This window comes from Pieris rapae, chromosome 4 (genome assembly GCF_905147795.1).
Source record: "Pieris rapae chromosome 4, ilPieRapa1.1, whole genome shotgun sequence".
NCBI lineage: Eukaryota > Metazoa > Arthropoda > Insecta > Lepidoptera > Pieridae > Pieris > Pieris rapae.
The window spans coordinates 4,489,141-4,514,404 of record NC_059512.1 but is presented as its reverse complement, the minus strand read 5'-3'; the positions used below and the strand labels follow the sequence as shown (position 1 = coordinate 4,514,404).

At 31.5% G+C, this 25,264-nt stretch overlaps 1 protein-coding gene across 2 annotated transcripts in view; it reads left to right on the top strand.

Annotated features, from left to right (window-relative positions):
- Nucleotides 1–25,264, top strand: part of LOC110992935 (calmodulin-binding transcription activator 2) — a 146,685-nt gene that overhangs the window by 71,696 nt on the left and 49,725 nt on the right. For both annotated transcript variants that reach the window (XM_022258940.2, XM_045627916.1), the window contains exon 4: nucleotides 16,625–16,692. The gene's annotated coding sequence lies outside the window, so the exon portion shown is untranslated. The remainder of the gene's footprint in view (nucleotides 1–16,624; nucleotides 16,693–25,264) is intronic.

The window sequence follows — 25,264 nt, the reverse complement described above, 5'->3', positions numbered from 1 at the left end:
TATTACACTAATAAATAATTGTGGCTTGGATAGTAAATAAATTAGCTAGTTACGATTACTCATAAAAGACAATAAATAGTCGAAACCTGACCTGTTTTTTTCAAGCGTGAGATATTTGTAATCTAAGCAAACGCTATCGAGTCGCCTAGTGTCGCCCGGCGAGTACTCAAGCACGCGCGCTCAAAGGGACGGCTTGGATTTATTTCTTTTTAAACGAACCACGTACTTCACGATTTTGTACTTTTTATGGCTGACTGCAAGTGTCAAATTAACGAATGTTTGGTGGACAGACGTACGACGTTCTACGTTGGCTATGGTTATATATTAGGTTGCAAGTGTGGATTAGATATCTGGTATATCTAATCCACACTTGCAACCAAACCATAGAGAGAACCTGCCATTCTGGCTGCTTTTTTATTTTTCACAAACGTGCCAATAGTGATTATTGGGTGTTAATATTTCAAAGCCTTGCAACGAAATAGAAATTCAGCGGTTATAAAAAAAAACTACCATTTTAAGCGAGCCCAGAAGAAGGTAAAGATTTTTCTGGAAGTTTACTTCAAAAAATTAATTTAGAGTGATAATAAATAAAAATAAATTAGCAATATGGTAACGCTAAATGTGTGCAAGTTTATTTAATCATAATTATAAAACAATATTAGATATAATTTAATACATATGATATTCTATCATCTATGTTACACTGTTAATTCCTTGGTATCTGAGTTCCCTTTTTGGCTAAATCCTCCTTCAAATCTCGCCGTTTCTGTCTGCGCTTACCATTTGACTACGGCTGTCTCTTTATGGTAGGGGAGCCCACGATGCTAAATGGGGATTTACTCGAGCGTCGTGGAGACCTATTGGGTTGCAAAGCTTAGATGATAAGAAGAAAAAAATGTTAATGATATATACCTTTTCATCGGTGGGGAGAGCGGCTATAGATGTTTAAATATGTAAAAAAAAATTGTTGCATGGACATACTCGAGCGCGTCAGATATTGATAGCATCAATGTCCTACGTATTTTTAATAATGTACGTATGTTAATCTGATCATTTGCATGATGGGGGTGGTTGTACGTAAGGGTTAAAAATGAAAAAAAAAAAAATTTTAATCGAGCGCGTCAGGTTTTCTAAGGGGGTGTTAAGTGCACCAAAAAAAAAGTTCTCATTCAATAATCTGACGATTTCGATCTGACGCAAACTCGCAGCCATTATTATAATGTGCAAAAAAAAATCGCCATTTTGAAATACTCGAGCGCGTCAGATTAAGATATATATGGTTCAGATTTATATTCTAAACGTACTGTCTCATAATCTGACGATTATCTAGAGGGATTTGCCTGATCTGACAAAAAAAATATTAGAAAAACGGTTCACCCTAAAGGCCATCCCTGCAATTCCATTCTTGGGCGCTTAAAATTGTACTTATGAGCTTGCTGAGTTCAAAGAAATAATATTTCTATGCGTTTGAGTTCTCCCAGCTCGAAAGTCTGATAGAAGTTTCATAGAACACTATTTTTGAAATTTTCAAACCCCAATAACTTTTGAAAGGATCAAGCAATTTTCCCGCGGTTGACGGCGATCGACGCATTTTTTAAGTTCTAATTATTTAATTTCATCAAAAACGATAATCCGATATGAAATGTCGAAGTTATGTGATAGAAACACTTTTTTCGGTTTTCTTTCGTTCACGATATCTCTCGAACGAATCAACCGATTTTGACCAATTTGGTGGCGATCGACGTCGTTTTTCAAGCTTAAAGATGGATTAGTTTTTTGAAGTTGATAGATAAAGCCGTTTAAAAGTTATTGCAAAAAAACACTTTCAAAAAAACAAATTGTTATTTATTTCGATTTTTCAAAATTTCTCAAAATCTATCGGTCCCCATCGGTTCAAATTCCCATGAGATCTAATTTTGAGGGAAACGCGGAGAAGGAAATGTAGGCATCACGCAGCTGCACGCGTTTATCGCACGAACTTTATCGACGAAATTTTGTTATTTCGGCTTGCGGAAATCGTCAGATTATATATTTTTCAATATTCTTGAATTATTTCATTCAAAATAAAAAAAAAATTAGCTACGCTCGAGAATGTCAAGATGACGTTTTTTTTTTACAACTTTGCTGCCCTTCCCTCTCTTTACGTCACTCTCAAATTGTCAGATTAGTGGAATATACACTTTTTAGGATGTGATTAACTCACACTACCTTAATCTGACGCGCTCGAGAATGTCTGATGATCAATTTTTTTTTACTAATCTGATCCTGTATCCTTCACGGGCGGCCTTATATATGGGCCTCATATTTGGTGGAGGTACTTAACCGGGTACAAGGTATCCCCCTGTATATTAATCTGCCGCGCTTGAGTAAATCCCGAAATCCCCTCTTGGGCTCCCCTACTATTAATACGGTATTAAACCTTTTATTTTGTGTTTCTTTCTTCCTTTAGTCATAACTTGGGCACAATAATAATAATATTTAAACATCATTTTGTCACAATCTCAACCCTAAAAATTGTCATACTTTACAAATTTAAAACTTATTTATTTATCATAAAAATATTGTAACATAATATATTTGCAACAAAGATACTTTCCAGATATTTCAAAAACATACCCCAGTAATATTATATAATAATATCAAACACACACAGAATGGTGTTAAAACAGGGTTATTTTTCACCCTTCATTATGCACGAGTCCTCTATAAATAACGGAGTTACCTTTCAATATTATTTTAGGCATATTTTAATTATTCAAAGATTAGATTAGATCACAAGGAACATAAGGGCTTTGATAATGACAGCGAATGTTCTTAGTTTAGCTGTAAATTTAATTCACTGTGTGAGTTGTAAAGGTAGCACACGACAGACAACTTAAAACAAGTAACAACAAGATAAGATGGAGTTGTCTATGAAACTTGGACACTTCTGAAGTCCGTGTTTTTGTGGTGGATTTCTAAGACCTTATTATCAACTTCTTGCGTTTAATAGCTCGTAGTTGACCTGAATGGTGAGTGGTGAGGGATTGTTTTTTTTTAGAAATACATTTCTGGTATATGGCAAATATAACAATAAAATTACATTAAGTGTTTTTTATGACTCAAACTAGGTAGCAGTTTGTTTTATCAGTTCATTGTCGCCTAAAAGTTTTTAAGGAAAGTATTTGCATAATATTAGGCACCAGAATGTGGGATGTAATCCCACACACTACCAGACTTCATTTACTAAGATTATCATAAATACCAATAATTATTTAAAGTCGAGCAACGAGGATGTAAGCCTTTTCATGGAATTATTGTGAATAGCTCATCTATAGGACTGCAAAGTGTAATACTGTATACTAGTGCATATTTAAAATATGCACTAGAATACAGTAGTAATTATTTATTTATTTATATATGCATTGTTAAACTATGTGTAGGCCTAAGAAATACAAGAAAATATGACATCACAAATTTTACACATCAATTACCTTAGGAATTGAGCAATATATCAAAGGAAAAACAAATAACCACAAAATAAATAAAAATAAAATAAAACAAAAGAAAAAAATATAATATCAATAATCAAACAAAATTAAAACTTAAATGACATTAAGAGTCTGTAAATCAAAGTTACGGTAAGTTGGTAGCCTGTTGTACAACATCAATATTTTTAATAATATGCATGAAATTTTGAAAAATTTACTAAAATAAAAATTTTAAATAAAAAAGTCAATAAAGGCAAAGTCAGTAAGATCTCCTTATTTTAAAACGTTTAAATAGATACAAAAGTAACTTAATGTTCAACATCAAGTAACTTTAGACTCTTGAGTAAAATCAAAAGCGACTATAGACTAAATTTAATATGGAAAGTTGTTAAGATTGGATTACTCTTCGGTATAACTTAGCCATCAACCTTGTTCGCTTGCCCTTACATAAAAATGTTCATGTTTTTTACATAATAAACTTACATCCTATATTATATTTCCTCTTAATGCTACGCTGACCACGTCACTCTGGCTTGAGCTACCGACCTGAGAGAGAGAGCTTTTAATATTTATTATTACTTTAATTTGACGTAACACATAATGATTTATACTTAACGATTAGGAATTTTAATTATATTATAAGGAATCATAAAACGTAGGTATAGGTAATTCAATTTTATTTCGGTATCAATGAAACTAAGTAATGTGAATATATATTTATAAACAAATATATTTTTTTAAACAAAGGCGTGTTAACGAAATATACATTAATGAAATGTCGTGTGAAGACAGCTAAGCCGAGCCATAATTATTGTACACCTTACACTAAGTACTGAAATTTTCTCACTAAGAAGAGTTCTAAGTTCCGAGACTAACTTTAAACCACTTAAAGTGAACCTACGCTTTCTGTAATTGTTTGTGTCTCACTTTTCTTAAGCAGGCATTCTCACTTGCTATGCTTTAAACTACTTTGAGTTTCACAGGAATACAGTTTTTGACAATTTTGAAGTATGCACTTTCTCATTGCATTGTATGCTACTGTGTTAGTCAAGCGTTTGATTTTCAATCGCCGTGCGTTGAGGCCTCCACTAATGAATTTTTCTTTCCAAGTATCCAATTAATTGCTTTGCTTGTGAAAACAGTGGCGGCAGTATCTTAAAACAGTCGACGTGGGCTATTTAAAGAATGCTGAAAACCTACTCATCTATTTAGATATGCAGTAACTTAATACTAAACCTGCAATGGTTGTACTTTACATTTGAATAAGTATGAAAGTGAAATCTTATTTTTCGAATATAACTTTCATATGTATGTAAACTGTAGATCAATACCCACGAAGACTTCAATATGGTCACTCTCACCTCATTAGAACTAGACGTGATGAAGTACTATTCTGGATAAAACATTCGGGATTTATTACGCTATGACAATCAGTGAGAGATAGGAACGGGCATAGGTCAGGGAATCGGATATTTGTTACAAACGTTAACCGATTCTCGAGATACGATTTAATTAATGTAAAATCCTTGGTATAAACTAACTTGTTTGCAGAATTATGTGTACAAAAACAATACGCCGCAATAAATATAATTGTAGCATGCCGTTTCGTAAAAAAAAATTCTGCAAATATAAAGTGTTTGCAATGATTACTCATAAAATGTATTAACATTATGTATAAGCCGATGATTCTGGGTACAATCCCCGTTGTAATCACTGTTTCGGGTTGAGGTACAGAATTCTGAAAATAAATGAAATGAATCCTTCTCCTTCTTCCACAATATTCGTTATATATCAGTCGGTTTACAACGATTATATAATTATAAAACTATCTTCATTTATCTCAGGAACACACTAACTGTCGTTGAAAATCATACAAAAACACCTAAAGTTTTTCATTTAAAACCAATCAAACGGTCTGACGCGACGAGGGAATTTTATAATATCATTATAAATAAAATAATGATTGCTAAGGTAATAGTTCCGTATCTAAATTATAACCAGATCGACACTATCCCAGCACTAGCCTTCATAGCATCGGCACTTTACAGGCTCTCGGCTCCGTTTTATTGTTACGTTCCAAAGAGATCGACTAGCCGATCCCTCATTTACGAAATCGTGTCAATAGGTACGCTTTTTTACTTTCATTTAGCGATGTCATAATCCTTTTTTGACTTTGTTGGGGTGTTAAAAGGATTTTTTATTTGAAAACAAATGTTGGGCGCGTATTCGTTTTGGTAGCGAGAATACTTATATTGGTTTTTGTTCGAAGTCCTGCAGTCATTGTGTTTTCGGTTAGCATCGAATATCGGGGCTCCAAATAACTATATTCTTAACTAGTTACACATTTGGGGTTAAAATACTTATTCTGGTTTTTAAAAACGTTTTGTTATGTCTTTAAATACCTTAAGCCCAGTATCAAGGTAACCAATCGTAATTTATACGAATCATGTATTTTACGGAAAGTGAAAAAAATATATAAAAAATAACATAGTTATTGCTTATTGAGCAATTTAAGTAAAATAGTTTTTGAAAATTTAACTAGGTGGCAACACTATATTATATGAAGGTTGGTTGTAACTAAGTGTTCTTGCTGTCATTCATCTTCTTACCAAATAAAAGTTATATTTGTGCTAATTACTATCGTTTCTTTGATAAACGACCCATAATCCTTCAGGTTATGGGCCCAGTAGATTCTGCAATTGAAAGTTTTAAGAAAAATAGCAAAGAAAAAGTTACAATCGTATTGTGAAGAAATTGACAAAATAACCTCAAAATGGATTCAATGCGGTCAATAAACTTAGAAAAATTTGATGGAAATAACTTTAGGCAATGGAAATTCCAGATAAAGTGTGCCCTAAAAGCAAAAGGGATTGATATTTCAGTGCCTAAACCGGCTGGAAATAATGTTGAATGGACAAAGAATGATGGCATGGCCATGTTTATTATAACATCTTCGATGGACTTTAAACAAATAACTTTAATAGAAAATTGTGAAACTGCTAAGGAAATAATGACAAAACTTGAATCAATATACGAACAGAAGAGTGAATTATGTAAAATGTTGATCCATGAAAAGTTTTATCAGTATAAAATGTCTACAAATGACAGTGTAGCTCAACACATTTCTAAAGTGGAATCATTGGCCAAGCAGTTAAAAGAAAGTGGCGAAAGTATTAGTGAAATGGCTGTGATAACAAAAATACTTGGAACACTGCCTCATAAGTATAGATCACTCCGTCAAGCGTGGATGTCTTTGGATCCAGAGCAACAGACTCTTGTCAATCTCACTGCTCGTTTGTTAGATGAAGAAGCTAGTTTACAGTGTGAAGAAGAACAAGAAACCGCTCTTCTTGTGGCTAAGAAAGGATGGAAAAATAGCCCAAAACAAAGTGAGCTGAATAGAAATGCTAGTAATTCAAATCAAAATAAAAACAGTAAACACAGATTTGAATGTTATAATTGTGGGAAACGAGGACATTTTTCTCGAGAATGTCTTGCTCCAAAGAAATCCAAGTATAGAAAACCTCAACAGGAAGGTGCAGACTTGTTAGCGTTTAATGTAGAAACCAAATTCCATGAAGCTGAAGACAATGTGTGGATTTTAGACAGTGGTGCCTCTGCACATATGACCTATAGAAAGGAGTTCTTTGTAGAACTATTGGAATGTAACCAGAAATCATTGACATTAGGAAACAAACAATCAGTGGAAGTGGCTGGCATTGGCAAGGTGTTGATAAAGAGATGTGTCAATGGACAGTGGGAGAACAGTGAACTACATGATGTATTGTATGTTCCGAATTTGCGACGAAATCTGTTCTCAGAAGGTGTGATAATGCGTAAATCCTATATCATTATCAAGAAAGACTCTGGTGCATTCATTTACAAAGGCAATGACTTGGTAATGTGTGCAACAATAACAGAAAATAATTTATACGAATTGAAAATTAAAGCTGTGGTCTCAGATACCTGTAACTTAGTTCAAAGTGATCAAAATAACATTAAAATGTGGCATGAAAGACTGGGACATGTTAACCTAAAACAAATCAAGAGTATGAGTGCTGATAATGTGGTAGAAGGCTTGAAACTGAATAACAGTGATAAAACTGATTTTGTTTGTGAAGCATGTGCATATGGAAAGCAGTGCAGATTTCCATTTCACAAATCTATACGAGGAGAACTACAGCCAGGTGACCTTGTATATAGTGATGTCTGTGGACCTATGAGTCATACATCTATCCAAGGTATGAGATACTTTATATTATTTAAGGATGCTGCTACAAGTTACAGGCATGTATATTTTGTCAAACATAAAAGTGATGTGATGGACATATTCATGAAATACAATGCTTTGATCAAAAATAAGTACATGCATAGTGTCAGAATATTGCATACTGATAATGGAAGAGAGTATGTGAATAAAACCTTCAATGACTATCTCAGCAAAGAAGGTATAATTCATGAGTGTACTGCGCCATATACACCAGAACAAAATGGGCGTGCTGAAAGAGAGAACCGTACCATTGTGGAGAGTGCACGTTCAATGTTGTACGCAAGGGATGTGTCACTGGAATTATGGGCTGAGGCTGTGAATTGTGCAGTATATTTATTAAACCGGACTTCCTCCAGCCAAACTCCTAAGAAAACACCATTTGAATTATGGAACGGCATCAAACCTCATATAGGCCATGTGAAGGTGTTTGGAAGTATTGGATATGTCCATATTCCTAATCAGCTAAGAACTAAACTTGACAAAAAGAGTGAGAAAATGATACTAATTGGGTATGATAATAACAATTACAGGATGTTCAATCCAGAAACCAAAAAGGTTAAAATATCTAGAAATGTAATTTTTGAAGAACATAATGTTCCAGAGATAAGGAAGAATATTACACAAATATACATTGACGATGAAGTGAAGACATTAGGACAACAAAATCAAATGCAAGAAACAAATGTAGAGGATACTCTTGTGGAAACTTCATCATCAGAGAATGAAGATAGCATGTTGAGTTGTTGGAATAGAAGATTCACTGAGTTTTTAATAAAATATGGTTTTGTGCAATCTCAGGCTGACAGTTGTGTTTATGTAGGTATTTTCAATGGGGTGAAAGTATTCATAATAATTTATGTTGATGATGCACTTGTAGTCTCTTCCAGTTCCTCAATGATTAAAAGAGTTATAGAATATTTGAAACAAACATTTAAAATAAAAGAATTAAAATTGAAATATTTTGTGGGAATGGAAATAGAGAGAGTAAATAATTGTATCTGTATTTATCAAAGAGATTACATTGAAAAATTAATAGAGAAGTTTTGTATGAGTGATTCAAATCCTGCCTGTACCCCTGCAGATGTAAATGTTGTTATTTCAAAGAAAATGGATGAAAATATTATTAATTTTCCATACAGAGAAGCTATAGGGTCCTTGTTATTTTTGAGCTCTGTTTCAAGGCCTGACATTTCTTTTGCTGTAAATGTTTTGAGTAGATATGTAAACGATCCAAGTCAACAACATGTAAATGCCATTAAACGTGTTATTAGATACCTAATAAATACTAAAGATTTATGTATATGTTATGGAGAAAGTAGTGATCTCACTGGCTATTCGGATTCAGATTTTGCAGGTGATGTAGACACGCGTAAGTCTACTACAGGTTATATTTTTAATATGAATGGGGGACCTATAACATGGTGTAGCCAGAAACAGAAGACTACTGCTCTCTCCACAACTGAAGCAGAATTTGTAGCTGCTTGTGAAGCTGCAAAAGAGATATTATGGTTACAGCAATTATTATTAGATTTAGGTGAAAATATTACATCTGTTCCATTGTATGTTGATAATCAGAGTGCAATTAAGTTAATTAGCAATCCTGTTTATCATAAGAAAACCAAACACATAGATGTGAAATTTAATTTTATAAGGGAAAAGGTTGAGTTGGGTGTAATTAAACTAAATTATATTCCTAGTAACAGTCAATTAGCAGATATGTTAACTAAAGCGTTACCAACTCAAGCTTTTATCTATTTAAGAGATCACATTTTGTTTTTCTTTTCACAACTCTAATTTCAGTAGGAGTTTATTTTTTTTTTTATATTTGTACCTAGTTTAAATTTTAGTGGGAGTATTGAGCAATTTAAGTAAAATAGTTTTTGAAAATTTAACTAGGTGGCAACACTATATTATATGAAGGTTGGTTGTAACTAAGTGTTCTTGCTGTCATTCATCTTCTTACCAAATAAAAGTTATATTTGTGCTAATTACTATCGTTTCTTTGATAAACGACCCATAATCCTTCAGTTTAGAAAAGGGATAATCGATATAGCCTGCAAATTAAATAATTTTAAAATTATAGTTTTAAAAGATCTATGGAAAATTTTTAATCTTGGTTTTAAAGAATAAATTATGCTAAATCGTAAAATTGAGATGCAACAAGTATTTTTATAACTAATATAGTTTAAGGTCAATTTCAAATCGTTCTATGTAAAGTTGTAACGGCAGCTACAAGCCGTAAAACCTTCATAAATCATTGTATCCTGAAGGGTTTCTGACTTTAGTCGCTACTTTTATTGTTTTCATGTGTCAGATATTGATATAACACGGTGTCAGGCATTTTTTGTGAACATTTCGTTTCGAGTAACATTTTTGTACATTTCAGTGTTTCTAAAGGGGAAATTTAACCAGAAGACAAAGCATTATTTATGAATGTTAAAATGTAATAAACTGCCATTGTGAAAATATTTCCTTTTTTATTATTTGTATAAAAATAATCAATCTACCTGAAATTTGACCCGCGACGAAGTGACACGTAAAAACCGTTTTTCATCCATGTAATGTCCCAGAAATATCATAGAAAAAGGATAATAATACCTTTTTTTACCGGTATTGTATTTTTTCTTACCTCGAATTAGTCTATTCTTATTAATAAATTATAGATTCAAGATACCCTTAGCATTCTTTTTTAGTTACAAACCGAATTTCGATCGATAGCAAAAATGTTCAGTCTTAACCCGCTCCGTTATTTCTAGATGATTTGAGAGGTTCTTATTATATAATAAATAATAAAACTTTATAATTATATTATACGCAGGTATGCATATGAAAGTACAAAAATATTATGAACTATATCTTTCTATGCCGTAGAATACTTGTCCCATTTCCGTAGCTCGCACTGTATGTAAAACAGACTTATATCAAAGATCTAAGGCCTTTTGATGTATGGCGGAAAGATGCGTAGCCAAATACTTTGATACTTTGTGACGGTAAAATGTTGCATTATATTAAATGGGGCATATTATTTTCACTAACCCTAAATAAGTATTGATTTTTAAAACAACATACTTTGTCATACTTGAATCATTCCTTTGGTTGACTATTGAATTAACATTTATATTAGATCTGGTAATGAATAAGGGGGTTTTTAGCAGCTGAAAGAACAAAGTCACTAGACAACACATTCATTTCCCATTTGTTCTGGATGTTTACCGACAACCGTAAACCGTTTATACCCGGAAAAACTATTGTTCTTCTAAGCTTCATATTACAAGCAAGTGTTCAAGGCCTAAATGCCATCATGACATTTGAGTCCACACCCAACTTGGATCGCTTAGCGGCATTTTAGGCGAAACTTCGCCCTGAAAGCCTCCACTGTGATTAATGTAATTTTAATGGTATATTGTTTAGACCGTCTTTTATTAATGTTGCCAGAGATAAGATTTGTAAATATGTAAAGCACTTTAGATATTAGAACATCAATTATAATTAAGTGGGTTTTGCGCTTAAACAAGTGATGATTTATCTTAGTTTATTATCAATTGAAACCAATTCCGTCTGTTATAAATAATAATGATTTGTCAATTTTCATTGCAGCCTTAACACAAAATATAAAAGAAAGCAAAGGAAACGAGTTAGTTATTAATGAAACCACGTGGTTAATTTTCACCTGACTTTTAAAGAGATTATGTGTTATATTTAATTATATTGTCTATACTTATTAAATATTGTCTAAACTTTATTTTCGTTAAATCTATCTTTTTAAAGGTACAAAAGTTGCACAGCTAAATGTAGTTAATGTTAATATACTTGAGAATAATGCATTAAATGGAATGATTTTAATTATGCACTCAAGTATGAAAGTTTTCAAGATCCTAAAGAGGAACTTTTCAAAAAGCTACCGTTTAATTGCTACGGAGTTATCAACTAGAGAACTCAGACAACAATTTAAGTTGAAAGAAAGTTATCTTAAATAACGCTAAGCAATAAAGCAAGCGGAAACAGGTTGTAATTAAATTTATGAAGAAAATGCCGCCATATTGGAACGGAAATTAAACTCGACAGTTTACCTTTGTTCGATTTTTAAATACTATATAAAGTTACATTAATATTCTTAAGTGAAAGTTTGTAAATTGCAATAAAAATCTGTGCTTTATTCTTATAAATAGATACTCGGTAAGAATGTACACAGATGTTCATACATTTTTGTTTACCTACATTTATTTATTCCATTTGGTTTTTGTATTTTTCTTATCTTATATTTATTTAGGGAAAATAAAGAGGACTGCAGAACGTACAATATTATTTTTACAAATGGGCATAATATGTATAGAAATGAAATTAATGAAAATACTTCCGTTGGCTAGAGTTGCCCGACAAAATATCACCCATCAAGTACGTTTTTGAAACCATCAAATGCAACAAATTTAAAAATAATAACAATTTTTAAATCCCTATTATCTGGATACATCTTAAATCACTTAAGTCTTTAAATTAAAAACTGAATATTTCATAATATCAACATTTTTGGATTTCAATTAAGCGTGCTTACGGCACCATATTATATTTTTAAGTCAAGTTTATTCTAGTGGTATGTTTTAGAAGATGTATTCTTTAAAATCTCACCTTAGAAGAGTTTATTTACCGAAAAAGAAAAATGCAGAACATATATTTATTAAATACTCATATTCATATTTTTTTCTTAAACATCGGTTCATTAAATGCGGTACTAGTCGGCAGCTCGATAAATGATGGAGAAGCTCCGCAACTATTATAACGCATTGAACAACTGTTTGGGGAATTCTATCCCTTTGTTATATAACTGTTTGTCTAATCGTTCTACATACACTAATCACTACCATTAATATTTATCCATACAAATATGGCAAGGCCAAATCTCAATATTAACTATTTCACTATTCAGTTTCGAAGCAACTACGAAAACAACGCAGGCTCTTACTCTTATTAATTTAATAATCATTTAAAAAAAACTAATACACTATTAATTTGATTAATTTTTTATAGCACTTGGTTTTTTCTTCGTATGAAGAAAACGACTTCGGGTCTAAATGTATCGAAGTAGATAGTACTGTACTTATTAATGTAGAAATATAGCTATAAAATTATATTAACTAAATATAGCATAAACTTAATCCAAGGATGTATTTGTATTTAAATTTATAAATAGGTAACGAAATAGAGGCAGTCGTTATCGAGAAAGCCTAGGCTTTTTGCGCCGAACCGGAAACCAACGTTTGTTACTCTTATCGCCCCGATAGAGCCTTCCTTCGTTGTCATTTAGCGATATACCACAAAGTTTTTATATTGTTTAGTACTTGTTTTTGAACATATTTGTCTTACGGGATTGAGAAGCTATCCTTATCTTGCTGCGTCTAAATGTTATAGTATATTAGAAAGTTTGTCTTACAATGAAATATTGGATTAGATTTTTATGAATTTATTTTTTAACTTTATGCTATAATTTTAGTGTATGTTATTTTAATAAAAATATTTTGAATATTTCCTATTAAACAATCTCCTTTCGGTCATCAGGAAGAATTTTCAGTAGAATCGGCGGTTTTACATATTTTGTTTACTTTATATTGTGATTTGCGTTGTGTGAACTGAAGTAGTATGTTTATGATGTAAATAAAGTGTTTACTATTACTATGATTATAAAAATGGTATATTTAAATTTAAACTCTTTACAGATTGCAGAGAAAAATCATGTAATGCATAATATAGTGAAATATTGAATTAAACGGAAAGAAATATTTAAATATAACGCAAAAGAGCTCAATTTATACAATTTGTACAATAAATTTTGTCCAGTATTTGTAAACAATTTAGTTGTAGCGGCCGTGAGCTAACCGAGTTTTAAACCAACCACTTTAACTGAGAGTTAGGCACCTTAGTTAAACCGACGCTTACTAACGGTGCCACTTAATCCCACCATACTAATTACTAGAACTTTCAGATTAATTTTGTTTCTTCGTGCTTTTATCTCAAGTTAAGCATAAGTTGGGTAGTTATCAGAGATGTAAGTTAGTTTCATTTGATGAGAATTTGGAGGCGCGTGTGGAATCTGGCATATTTTATGTGTAAATTTCGGTTTAGTTCATTGCCATATATATATAAAAGGATTGATTTAAAAGTAATAAAATTTAATTCAATACCATTTATACTAAACGTTCAAAGCCTCACAGTGTAGTATCATTTTAATAAAGGTAATCTTCATTACAACGAAAAACGAATGCCTTTAGATTTTATGAATAAAAAATAAAATAAAATTGATCTAAGGAGGATAGTCTGAAAAATACAAGTCAAAAAACTCACATTGGTTGCATACTTTGCATCCGTTCCAATAACCGTTATGATAAGTTAAGAAAAAAAGTTTGTATAATTTCATTATTATGTGTTTTTTCCAATTACTTACTTAAGAATTTGAAAGTGTCACTTTTAATTAACATTCACATCTTTAAACGGCTCTTTCGACGGAAACATGAATTTAAAGTAAATTAGTGCAGATCCCAAATAACTCTGAAAGTTAGTGAATTGTCATGATAGCAGACGTCACTCGTCAGGCCTTATTGCGTCATTAACGTAACTGAAGGGCGGTGTAGGTCTGGCAATAAAATTTCAATGGGGTTCATTCGATGTTTCAGTCGCCTAATGTTGCGAGCCCATTCATCGGAGGAAGAGTTTGACTAGCAACGTTCTATTTATTTTTTTATACAGAGTTTCAGGGAGCCGCACTAAAATTTGAACAGGTGTTTTTGGAGACTTTAGTAGTGTGTTGGCTCAGTCGACTATTTCATGGGCAGAATTTTTTCGTGATGGCATACTAACCAATTGTCTTAAAAACACTTATATATACTGAAAAAATAGTAAATATTATCTTTTATCACCAATGTAATACCAATACTTCAGGCTTTCTTTACATGATATATTAAAAAGCGTATATTACAAAGTCTCATCAATATACATCAATTTCTATAGCGATATCGACTTCAATGGGCTAAATTACATTGGCGTAGATTTCGTTTAATCAATAAAGTTGAGGTAACACACACTAAAATTTAATAATAGAACAAATATTGATTCAAATGTATTAAAACGCTCATCAAGCATTAATTAAACCACACCCTTATCAATTATTGCTCGGAGAATGTCGACTCCCTGAGGGCGAAAATTCTAATGACTTTCCCTTATTTTCGAGTAATGTTTTAGAAAATATGCCCCTATTAACGGTTTCATAAGTCAACAATACGGTATCGAAAGTAAATATTGAGCACGGAAGTAATAATAAATCCTTTATTGTTACAATTTGTAAGTTAACGTTCCTGGCGATTTTTGGAACATACTGATCCAAACAGAATTCATACCGTATTAAATATATGCCGTTATTTATGTTATGTTACTGTATATGTACAAGTTTAGCAGATAGAATTTTGATTTGTAAATTTTACTTATTTCCATTACTTAATAATAATTATTATTATTTATTAAGGAAACAATAATTTAATGTTTTAATAAGTGCTTCAGACTTTATAATAATTTTGTTGAGATAGAAGTAATATAAAGTGAATTTAATAAACCATATCGCCGAACAAAGAAACTATTGTTACCATCAAGTTATTATACTCGCAATTAACGTATTTTATTCAGAGACTGAAGCAAATCAGTATCTACATTTTATAACATTCATTTGAAATGGACGCGTTAAAATTTTACTGAGCCAGAAACACGAACGCACTTTATCCGATCAATCGTTAAATAAAAGGACTCCTCCAAGTGTAATAAAAGTATAATTTATTCATTATTATTAAAGATAAGTTGGGCCGATTTTTGAGTTTTATGTCAACGAGGCCTCAGGCCGAATTTTACGTCCGCGATATTTCAGAGCCGACAATAACCGGTCATAATACGGGAATATAAAAACATTTTTACGCAAAATTACAGAAAAATGAGGAAACGCGAATATAGGATGTACACATGTGTCATTTATTATCGTATGCAAATGAGTCGTGTACCGACCTTTATGGGGAATATCAAAATGTTAGGGCTGTTTTGCGGCCTTGTTCCGTATTTAGGGCTTTATAATATTAGTTTAACGGGATAAACTGTCTATTTCATTTACAATTGTAGAAATACTAATAACTAGAAACTGACTGTTAATTATTTATTATTTATAGCAACTTGGTATATATTATTTCTAATACAACTCATCTATTTGGTTTAAGTGAATCAAAAAATCATGAATCAATATACTTTAGTCACAACTTAATGTCGCAAAAAACCAACTACTAACGTACCATTTGATAGCAACTTGGTATCATAAACACATTAAAAAAGTTATGTCCCACAACGCACAATATCGTCCTTCGCAAACTTGTAAGATCGAGATAGCGTTCAAATTGCTCCGTTAAATTTATAAACACTGTGGGACCACATGACCCTAGATTTATTACCCCGGAGTAATCTGGGCCGAGCGAGGCATAGTTAAGTAGCTGGAATTCGTTAGAACAACGAGGAAACGCCTGCTCGCTTGTCTGCGGGTGATTGTTTGGGGATTTGTTGATGTATCCCGAATTCGGTACCATTTTGTACGAGAATGAATTGCAAATCCGTGTTCGAATTATAAATGTCAATATTCATATTTTTGGTATGCGTCTACGGCTTTGAAATAAACTTGAACAGAAACATTATACAATTGAACCACTACGAAAAAAAATCAGTATAATTTTGAGTCCTTGAAAGGTCACTTTTACTCAGTCCGAAAATGTCAAGAAATGTGTATTTTAAGCGATGCTCAAATTTTCTCAAGATTCATTGTTTTGGATATACTAGTTTATTTTCTTAAAAAGGATCTGGTTTGTTTCAGGAAATTGCGGCTATCCTCATTAGCTTTGACAAGCACACAGAATGGCAGTCGAAGGAAGTCAAAATACGGTGAGTTTTTAACATTACTCAGGTTTTAAAAACAATACATAAACACGGATAAAACCTAAAATAATTTGGAATTTATGAGAAATCCCTATTAAATAATCTCAGAACATAAATAAGCAAACAAAATTTATAGAAGGTTAGACTCCAACTAAAGTAGGAAAATCTGTTAGTTAATTTACCATATCCTGCATTACTGAAATGACATCGTATATATACTTGCATGCGATCCACGAAAATCTAAAATCTCTCGAGTATAATACATAAAGCACTCTTTAATGTCACACTCCAGACTCAAAGCAAAGCAAGAGAAATTGGTTCGGGCACGAGAAATATCCCAGAGACATTCGTTTCAGTTTCAAATCTAAATAGACTTTTAAACCTACACTATCCTTTGAAACGAACTCTTAAACTCGACCAAAGGCAGGTAAGAGACAACCGATCATGAATTTTAATGACAATTTCGAACGGGTCTTACGAAAAGAAAAAAGTATTGCTAAATCAGAGGGGAATTTTTATCCCGAGGAGCATGAATTAAACTATCAGTAGACTTATGTCTACCACTTTTATGCTGTAGTCTCTGGCTGTACCTAATTTGGCGCCCAACGAGGGACCCGTTCCAAGTTGTAACAACTTTAAGCAAATTAAAAGTTGCGCCGTGACTACTGCTCTCTTAGTCAGTTCTGTTGAAATATTAAGTCTTTATGAGGACGTAGTGTACTTTTGGAATTTCGATGTGCCCGCAGATCCGAGTCGTTAGTTTAAAATTTAATACGGATCCCTGTGTGTAAAAGATAGTTTCCGTTGTCTTTGTCATCGGATTATTCGGGTTTGCGGAATTAAAGTTTTTCGTTATTGTGCCGTCAGTTATTCGGACAATGGATGTGATTTCAATGAAACGTTATAATCAAAACGAAGACCTTGTTGATCATTTTCCATGTTTGGTGTATTTGTTGACTTATTTGTCTATGAAAAATTATGTAAAAGTTATCCTTTTCGTGAGGAGTAGAGAAACATAATATATACGAGGCATTCTATTACCATTTTGCAATGTATATTAAATCTATTTTTTTCCAAAAAATGATGACTGTAGGTACTGTCAAAACATTATTATTTGCAAACTTTTAGCAACAGCCTATAACGCTTTTGAAATTAAAAGACGTCTGTAAGTATAGCAGTAAATTGTTTAACTTTACGATTATTTTCTTTGAGGCTAAGTCAAGCCAATTAAATTGTTTGCGAACTTCGAAAAAGATAATAATTCAAACGAACGAAGTTGAAAAAAAATAAGAGTTAAACTCGAGTTTTTACCAACGATTAAGTGTTATTTTCCGTTAATGTAAACTGTTTATCAAAGCTTCGTGCTCGAAAAAATATCTTTATTTTTAATACTTGAATTTCGTTTTCTATAGAAAACATTTGCCGTAATATTTATGTAAAAATGATTTAGATTTATCTCTCATTTTAAGTTACGTTGTTTAATTATTAAAGTCATATTAATCAACTGCCGATTTGTCTAGTTAAAGTGTAAATTTTTTACCCTTAAAGCCGTCCGTTCGGATCCGGCTCTGAATCATTTGTGTGTCTTTGAGAACTAAACTAAAATCCTACATCGTCTATAGAAAAAACATAGAAAAGCAAACATCGATTGATTGCCTCGATACCCATGGGCGTTACAGGAATTAATACTAAAGCCCAATATACATATCGATGACAATATTATTACTAAAAAAGCAAGATAAATAAATAAATACATTTTTAATTTTATCTCCAACGATATTGTTTTTTCAATTAGCTCTATAAACGTTACGAGTATTACACGAGTAATAATTTTATTGAAAGAAACGTAAATAATCGTTTGATGTACAAATGTATTGCCATTTTTTATGACACCTCTAAAACGTAAATAATATTGTCATAAAGTATATATTCAAAGAGTGTGGTTAAATAAATTCTAGTAATGTATGGCAACTGGTGTATATGCGATGATATAATATAGAGTGAGCATTTCTTCCTTCCAAAAAGTCAAAGTCAAAGCCTTCTAAAAAGCACTTTAGCTTTATTAATGTAAAATATAAAAGTAGTTTTCTTTATTATTGGCTAAATACGACAGAAGACCCCGCACACCCTTAACAAAAGTGGACGGTGTAAAAAATGCCTGCCAACTGCAGTGGTTGCTGCTACTATATTGCGTTACTTCCGTAAAAATTCTAATATGTTATTAATATTATTATTCTTCTTATTCGGTACTCTCTTGACAGAGCGGTCGTGAGCGCTATGCGGTAATAGAATGCGCAGCTCAGATGTGATGCGCTTTAAGACGTTCCGCCATCGTTGTAATATTATTGTTACATTTAATTTATTGTTTTGAAATCTGACGCAAAAATCGATGGTAGAGACTGCCCACTTGCATGAAACTACAATGATAGAGAAATGCAGAAATGTGAGACAATAGCCATAAAGTGTTTCGCCACCTCTGTATAGTAGATATTGATGATCATTTTAACCAATGATAGTTATTGGCCATTGACATGATTCAATATGAACGTGTCAACTCACATTAATAATCCAGTGAATTGGAGTCATCAATTCGAAACCCCTGCGTTATTGTGTTCCCGTTATTATCAACGCTTATGAAAACCAATCATTTGAAATTATGTAAAGCTATCGGAATGTCACATTGCCCATTTAAGATATTCATGAATTGTAATTATACTTCAATGTGCTGATTTGTTCTAGGCTTTTAAAAATAGGCATTTTTTATTTATTACACTAAAATCTTCTTCTTATTTGTAAAAACTGTCAGGCTTAATACTTTGCATGCAAACATTTAATTGAGAGGTATGTGTGTTTTAATTAAATTAAATTAATTATTATTGTAAACATAATACAAATCTAGTAACAATGTCATTAAGATATTTTCTTTCTAACACATTTAATAGCCCATTTTCTTAAACGAAAAATTATCTTATAACTAACTTCACACAATAAAATCCACCTAAATCTGTTATTTAATTATGTAATGTCTATTTCCGTATCAAAGGATTTTACTAAATAAAGATTCATATAGAGTTTCTTTTTATTTCAATTTTCGTCTTATTTTTCCGACTTTGTCATACCGCGGACACAACTTGTCTTTTATCGACACGATAGTCTCAAACTGGGTACGAAGTATACGAGTTCGTAAACTTATTTAACTTCCTAACTCAGGAAATGTAATACATCTTAATAGCTTTTATGAGATCGCGAAGGTCGGGGATCAAATTTATTTGTAAAGTTTCGCACATGTTTACATGAATTGAAATAAACTATTTACAACCATTCAAGACAACAATTTAATAAGTAGGTTACAATCTGTAAAGTATTTTTAGTCAATAGAATTTTCACATATAATGTTGGTCAAAAATTTTTTTTATTGATTGTATAAATTTTATACGTGTACGCTTTGTGATTGTGATGATAATGAATTCTATGACGTTTACTTCTCGATTTAATATTCTCCTTGAGTTTGACAGTGTATTTATAAAAATCAATTTATTAAATAAATGAAATATAGAGAGATTAATTATATTAAGTCCATGCAATCTTGCAATAGGTCAATTTTTACAGCTTATAAATATAGCTGTATTTATTAATTTTTATTCATCTTAATATTTTGTATTTGTTTTTTTTTAAACCATAATTTCATTTTGCGGTTTTAATGTTTGTATCACTATATTTATAAAATGGAAAACATAAAATCTCGCGTTATTCACAAGTACGAGTTCCACCATGGCACCAGCTACGTTAATAAAAACCTTATTACTTAACTATATTGGATATGCGATTGTCCTCATGAAATTGAGTTGGTATTCCAAATGGTTCTAAATTCAAAAACCACGACACCCATGAAAACCGCTAGCGTCCATCTTGTCACTGAAATATCACCCTTGTAAATATCGTGATATTTGGACGTGAACACTAATTTGTCCTAAATGCCTTAAATCACTGGAATCACGGCCAATCTCGTGCTGTATTTATCGCAACGATTACTCTGATGGAGATGAAACTCCCGCATTACAACTGATGTATGGAGCTCTTTTGAACAACAGTTTAGTGAAACGTTGACAAGATTGAGGGCGGACAGAAATTGGATATTTAGCATGTGTTTATGTTATTTACGCTGTCTGATGTATTCAAGGACAGTTTTGATTTAATTTTAAATATTAATTCTTTTGAAACAACTTTTTATTACTTTATTTACGTACGTCACATAGCAATCGCAGTCAACGAGAAACTACTATATGACTGATAAAAATATGATATTATGATTTAGGCTTTAGTCTGTTTAATTTAGTCATATTAACGCCATCTATGCCGCGAAGGCAATAAACAGATTATGCATTGATTTGCTAATTTATAAATTTCTAATGATACATTAATAACGAGTCAGACCTTTAGAGTCTACTCTATATTAATGGATGTATAGAACCCTGAAGACCTTTTTTAGCTTTCGATTGCATCTATTAAATACATTTTAATTACTTTAGTACAGAAAATAATACTATTGAACTAAGTTTTCAGCGTTTCAGTTTTGCTTGTATTTTATTAAAAATTAAGTTAAATTGAATTTATTTGATTTTCATTGATTCGGACCGTATTTACTCAACAGTAGCCCAACTTATTAATTAAAAGCTTCCGAAGCCGGCTCATGACTTTGAATATTGCAATTCAGCAAATGTGTGCAACTAGCTTAACTGAATTTAAATTTGTCTTGTTATACGGGTACTGAACTCGAAACATCATAATTTAGATGTAAATTGTTGTCTGGTATTAAAGGTTTATCACAAGTGCATAATTCTGCACAGTTTGAATTAAGCTCGCTCTGGGTGTTGCGTTGTTAGGATGCTATTCTCAGTATAATGTTATCAGTGCAGGGTACCCTGTTACACCTAGGTAATCATGTAAATACACATAGGTAATAATATTTTGCGAGTTAAATACTTAGTAGTAGATAAAACATGGACCAGAAACTTATAACTTATTTAAATTATGACAGTTTCACTTTGAGCAACCCTAGCTATTATGGCTAGAAGCTCTCAGAACTTCAGAGACTTTTCAAAATAAAAATTATTACTACTTTTCATAGTAAATTTTACTTGTAAGATTCGTTAGATACCTAATGGTTTAGGTGGACTAAAGCGAAATATAAACGATATATGGATCTGTTTTAAAACAGAACTTTAATATACGATAAATGATGTATTATTTAAAATTCAACTTTGCGTGCCTCAGCTACATTGCTGGCTAGACTTAAATTTTATTTCAAGCGACCACAATCACACGATCTCGGCACTTCCGGTATCCCGGAAAACACGTTCGTCGTACTTCCGGAGTCTATAATCTGTGGAATGCTCCAAATCATTACTTGACAACCGTTAAAATCCACCTTTACTATTTCTACAATTTATTCAGGCCATTTTAGATAAATTTTTATATATACAATAAAAGTTAGGTGACTGTTAAGTTAATGTATGAGTTAAACGATAAAATAATCCAAAAACAAAAAGTACAGAGCAATTAAAGTGTTAAAGCGCTCTTTTCTCGTGATTCGCCGGTCTATAATTTATTGGACAATTTGAATTGAATTCATTAGTCACCCATTACATAGACAACATTTTTAAATGTTTTATGCAGACTGACAATTTTCACACATAATGTAAAACATTTGTATGAAGTATTATAGTAGTATAGCGTATTACGGATAAACGAACAATTGACATAGCAATATTTTATGCAGCGTTTAATACTAAGCCATGATAATACTTAGTAGAACGATATTTGATTATATCTTGTAAATAATTTTTTTACACAATTTGATAAAGACAAACTTGAATAGGCTATTTGTGATTTGTGATTCTCAAAGAAATTGTGACAAATTAAATGAAAAAAATGTATGTATTAAAACTGAGAGCTATTATAGTCAATGTAACTTATTTAAAGTAGCCGTCTTAGTGCATTATTGAACATGGTATATGTTCCAAGAAAAATGGGAGTAAACTCTTTTCCATCCCCTGAATTGGCTCTCTATAATTTGTGGGACAGCCCGGATCGAAAGCATTATTCGTTGACGGCCGTGGCTTATTTGTGTAGCTTGATTTATATCGTAGCTGTGGTTTGTCGCTAGATCGCTTTCTATTACCGATGGCTTGGATTAGGGTCGAACGGTTTAATTGAGGCTTAATCTCTGATCTCCGTGTTTTGTCGATTTGCTTAAGATTAAAATTACATGTATATTGAAATATTTACTTATGTGATCTAAATATGTTTAGCAATTTCATATCCCCGTTTATTGTTTGATTTTTTAAAATAAGTTAACGGGATTTCAATGAATATTTATGATTAAAGTACGTTACTCGTTAGCAAAATTGACAGCCTCTTGGAAGAATTTTTAATTTTAATAACATTCTAGAATACGAAAGAAACTAGATAATATTAAAGATTTTACAAAAAATCGCGTATTTTATCGTAATTAATTTTATTTAGAAACTAAATTCTCTCTAAGTAAGATATATGATCAAAAATCATAAAATAATCGCTAAATGTATCGAATCCCGAACCTTCTGGCAGTATAAGTGTCGGCTGCGGTGTCATCAGATGAGCCTGCAGCCTATTTGCTTCCTATTATAAAACTCTTGTATACATAAGCATTAATTTATAGCACCAAATTTATAATTGAACTTATGATAATAAAAAGGCTCTTAATTATAATATTATCGTAAGAAAATTGCAAAATTTCCGAAGTAAGAAAAATAAGGTGATTAGTCGGGGAAAGTCATTTGTCACAAGCTCACGGCATTGCATTTTCATTCGGCGCGTAATTATCGCAGGCCTAATTTATAATTAAACGGGCTTTACTTTGAAATTTCTCCTTTGAGAAGTGTTTTTTTAATTGACGTCATGTTGGTCACGGCTAGTTTTTTTAATAATTTAACCAGAATGACTTCACAATAAGACAGTCCTAGGATATTTATTAAACAAAAACAAAGCTAATCTTTAAAAGCTTATTATATTAAAAAAGGCAAAGATTATTCATAGTCTATGACTAGCCAAAACGAGCATGCAGGTTAGAAATTCAATACACCTAAATCAATATAAACTTAATAATAATATAGTATGGTTTCAATAATAAGATTAGATTTGCCAACAGGTTCGAATTTAATAACGTGGAATAAGTGATACTATGTTGATCTTATGTTCCAAAATAAACGTATTTTATTTTTTATTTTAGAAAGAAACACCCATTTCTGCGGACTAAACTTTCTTAAATTTAAGGTTTGCTTTAGACTCCTTTCTTCATCGGTGTACACCATAGCTTAGCCAAATCACGCAATTTTTTTCGCAATACAAAGTCTTGTCATTGTCTAGTTGAATTATTTAAAGACTTTCCAATCATATCTAATCATGTGCCTATCTCAGTTATAAAAGAACCTACTCTATTAAATATAAAAATAATGAACAGTTATTCTTATAGGTAACGCTGAGGGTTAGTAAAAATAATATCGTATTTTACATTTACTAGAATTTCTTAAAACAAAGGTGTAGAAAGGACACGAATAAATATCTTTTACTGAAAACTGTCTTCGGCATTCACCATTTTTCATAATACTGCGACGTCATAGTTAATTACGGAATGACGTTAATAATAAATTATGTCACTTAGCACATACATTTTAATACTTCACCCATAAGTCAGTGTAACATGCTAATATTCCATTACTTAAGCTAAGCCCTGTCAGGCTTTGTTACCGTAATTGGTCATAATCATTATTCTACATGGTAAGTACATGGATGACCATGTAATACCTACGATGACTATCTGCGTACGATCATTATTTAATCCACGTGGAATCACTTTACTGAGCTTTTTATTATTAAAACAGTTTTCTATGTTATTTTCGATTATACCAAGTTTCTGGTACAAGTCATTTATATTTACTTAAAAGTATCCCATATATTTTATATAGTTTTAGTTACTAAAAGGTATAAAATAAATAATTTTGAATTTTTTGATATGAAAGTTGCATGACAATAACGCCAAATATTGTTTATAGAAATACTTATTATTAATTTTTGCATGTGTTTTTTATGTTATATTAAATTTCACGTGTATAATATGGTATGTCACTACAATCTTCTGTGTTGGTTTTTTTAGATAACTAGATACGCTTTCATGGCTTCAGACTTTTAATTGTTCATTTTCTATATTTGGAATAAATGTCTATGTCACTAATACGGTAATGAAACAAAAATAAGAATAGTTGAAAATTATAATTGTGAAATAATAATTGAAATTGAGCGAGTAGTTTTTATAAGACTAATCTATTGTTCTTTACAATATTATTATACACACAAATAAAAATGTGAAATTATTTAAATAATTATCGACAAAAGTCTTGTGTTCTTTCTGAAGAGAATTTATTTTTTAACTCTATATAAACAAAATTGTTACTGGCAGTTTATTTTCTTAAACGTTTAAAAAAACAATGTGACACATAAATCACTACTTCGAAAAGAATCGAATTCGGCGAAAAATTTA